This window comes from Monopterus albus, unplaced genomic scaffold (genome assembly GCF_001952655.1).
Source record: "Monopterus albus unplaced genomic scaffold, M_albus_1.0 scaffold26.1, whole genome shotgun sequence".
Classification (NCBI taxonomy): domain Eukaryota; kingdom Metazoa; phylum Chordata; class Actinopteri; order Synbranchiformes; family Synbranchidae; genus Monopterus; species Monopterus albus.
The window spans coordinates 2457356-2460934 of NW_018127906.1; the positions used below are offsets into that span (position 1 = coordinate 2457356).

The following is a 3579-nucleotide window of genomic DNA, read 5'->3' on the forward strand; positions in this document are numbered from 1 at the left end:
TTTTGAGAAACTCCCTGTTTTCCAGGAAAATGTCAGAGCTGACTGGGAACTGAAGAGTTTCATCTTTCCATCAGACGAAAACTGCTGGTAGACTAAATGTAAGAAGCCAGCCAGTGAGTTTAGCACACACTGTCACTTCAGTGCTGAGATCAGGAACAAAACAGCAAAGCAGCGGCCAGTTATTACCAGCTGTGTTGCCAAAACGAAACGTATAGGAATATTGCTTTCTTCTGTTTTGTGTTCTTTGTTCAGTGAATCTGCTATTAGAGCAGTGAATAAATGCAACGTTGTATTAACCTCTGATGATGTTTGTGAACTTGCATAGAAACCAATGAGTGTTAGTTTTTGTGGTGGACTCACTTTGCCACTGGTGTTTGTTACCCTCTGGGAGAGAAAGGGAAACTAATAACCCAGCGTCTTCTGCCCCAGATTCAACCTCTAGTTTTTATTGTTTATTATTTTCACACATTCATTAGTTTATTCATTCATCTGTTTCTTCATGCGTTTTCAGGAAGAGGTGTGTTTTGTTTCACACATTTTAGAGAAAAACTAAGTGGGAAGCTTTTCTTTTTTCTGTCTGCATGTGTAAGTAATAACTTCCCTAATGGCTCCAGACTCTGTTGGGTATGCTGCAAACAGGCGCACACAGAAACACACCCACGGGAGTGCTGTAGGGCCACGTGAAACACATTTTCTCTGTAACTTTTGTTGTTGTTGCTGTGTGGAGGGTGGTGGGCTTTAATCGGTGTTGGCCTCCCTGAACTGTTATCAGCTTATAAATCTGGCCATGGGAGCGATGGCTAATGTAGCCCGACACAACGGACCAAACATGAAGCAGACATGAAGGAAAGAGAGAAATGGATGGAGGAGGATCACAGGGAAGTTAGAAAAAACTACGAAGACCACAACAATGACAGAAAGTCAACAAGGATATTTCTAACAAGTGTCGCTACTCAGGGCATGTTTGGCGCCTAGTGGTTGATGCATGTGTAGCTGAGAAACACCACGTCCTGGCCCACTGTCACCGGGGTTAGCAGACTGTATCTAAACCTGTAAGGATTATAACTTTAGTGTGATACACTCTATGTAATTGATTAAAAACAAAATCTCTGAAAATATACTGATGAGCCTGATGAAGTTCAGTGACATGAACAGAATTAAATGAGAGCCCAAGAAAGAGACACGAGACTAACAGAGAGAACAAGTGCAAAAGTGTAAAGCTGCAGAGACAGCTGTAGAAACAGAGGAGTGAAGAAAGGGGTGTGACCAAAAGAGGAGAGAAAGAAACATAGAGGGAGGAAGAGGGGGAGGGCTGAGAAATAACAGCAGAAGAAGACAGAAAAAACATGAGAGAGAAGAGGAGAAATTGAAATGAAGTAGGAGGGAGGGAGACAGGAGAAGGGAAGACGACATGGTGGGCAGACACGGTGGTCCTCAGACGTCTGCCTGTCCTCCTCTCATCATTCACTCTCCTCGTCTCTCATTCCTCTGTCTGACTCGTCGTCCTCCCATCTGTTTCTGGCTTCCCCTGTGTTTCTCAGTGGGTTTTGGACTCGGAGGATTCCCAGTTCAGCCTCATTTGAAGGAATCGTTCACCTGGGAAGGTTAATTAAATCAGGACGCTGACCTGCACCACACTGATGGAGTGTGTATTTACACAAAACAATCACCTGATCACATTTCGACCAGTTTCAGCGAAACCTCCAAACAGCTCATGAACCTCTGTTAGATGTTAAGGTCTTACTTATCAAGCAACAGGTTTTTAGCTTCTGCTTCACAAATACCCAGAGTGTGTGAAGCCATATGTATATACTGCTGACAACATGGCAGGGTGTGTTAAGCATCACATAATGTGACAGTGAAGTGTAATCATTGAAACAACAGTAATTAGATCCAGGCAGACGACGGTCTAACTTCACTCCAGCTGCAGGTCAACCAATGAAGGGCTTTGCCATCCCCAGGTAACTAAAGCCTGACTGGTGCATGTTATCAGCTCACCGTAGCTTGTAATAGCTCTAATGTAAATAAACTGTAGATTAGTATTGGCATATATGTAGGCCAAGATGTTACAAGAAACACAAGTGCCAATATGTCAAAGGTATTTTTAAGAACAGTGTGTTACTCAGTAAACTCTGTACATCTTTCACAGTTCATTTAAGTGTTTATGTTTATTTCTTTCTTTCTTCCAGTAAGGTCCTGAAGAGTCAGTCTCTGGTCATAATGCAGGACAAGAAGGAAAACATTCAGTTTGTGCACAGGAACAAAAAGAGTCATTATTATCCCTTTTTTTTGTTTTGCTTGTTAAACAAACACAATCACAAAATATTTCACCAGTTTTGACATATAACTACCAAACCAAGGTTAGTGACAACCTGATGAACATACCAGAACATCTGGCAGTTAAAATGGCCCGAGTTAAAGTGAATATTACAGTAATGCCCACATGACTTCAGAACGCTACTCTGTGTCTGCTGGATGTGTGAATAGTCGCCTGGCTGACCACACTTACGCCATGACAACTTCATAAGATGATAACATGTCAGGGCCGAGGGTCTGTCAGTGTAATGTGGAGCTCTTCTGCTGCTGTGTGGCCGAAAGCACAGCTCAGCATTTCAGAGTGCACAGATACAAATGTGTAAGAGCAAAATCAGATTTGATAGTGAAATCTCAGCCATGTGTGCGCTGAATCTGCACTCTCAGATTTCTCCACTGGGTTTTGCCTGTTGGTACCAAAAGTTTTAAAAGTACACAAAACACAGAATCAGATTTTAGACCGACAGAGAATCCCTGCTGCTCACTCAGATCATCTGTTACGCCCGCGATTCTGTCCTACTTCATTGAATCTGATTCTGATTCTCTTACAAATCTGTGCCTGCACACTCTCAAATTCTGATATGCACACGGATTTGTGCTTGAAATTTGGTTAGTGCACCCTCTAATGCTTTGGCGGGGCATGAACTTCCATATGCTACTACTACTGCTTGTTTTTGTAATTGCATTTTCTACCTGTTACCATGTTCAAGGGTGTTCAGCAGTTGAAGAACAATAACAAACACAAAGTTGCTCCACAAACAGCAAAATGATAATTTTCACAATGTTGCACCTTTAAAACACAATGAATTAAGAAAAAAGGGAAGAAACCCTGACTATCAGCTTTAGCCTGTTGTTATTTTAAGTGTGTATTTATGAAGCTGATGCCTCCACATGGAGGCAGAGGCCCCAGGGGAGGAGAGCATTGTGGGAAATGCTGAGTTCCCTCGGTCTGTGTCTTTGTCCAGTCATCTGTCTGGCCTGCAGTGATACACTTCACTTCAACAGATTCATAAGGAAAGATGGAAGCGTATAGTAGGGACGTGTAAAGCTAAATCTGGATATAACATGAACATGTAGAGTTTTTTAATGACCATGTGCTTTAGTAGAGATGCTAAAAGCCCTGATTTAGGAAAAAAACGTCAGAGAATAAACCAGAGCAGCCAGCCGGGGTTGCTACTGCCTTTTTCTACCTCCTCTGATCCTCCCACCTCCTCCCTCTGCTGCCACTCTGCTGCTTCTGCTGGCTGGAAGGGAGGAGGAGGAGGA

General features: G+C 42.8%; 1 protein-coding gene across 1 annotated transcript in view; it reads left to right on the forward strand.

Annotated features, from left to right (window-relative positions):
* LOC109957276 (tetratricopeptide repeat protein 16) overlaps nucleotides 1–333 on the forward strand; it is a 17867-nt gene extending 17534 nt beyond the window's left edge. Inside the window, exon 14 of the mRNA XM_020595022.1 lies at nucleotides 26–333. The gene's annotated coding sequence lies outside the window, so the exon portion shown is untranslated. The remainder of the gene's footprint in view (nucleotides 1–25) is intronic.
* Nucleotides 334–3579: the final 3246 nt, after the last annotated feature.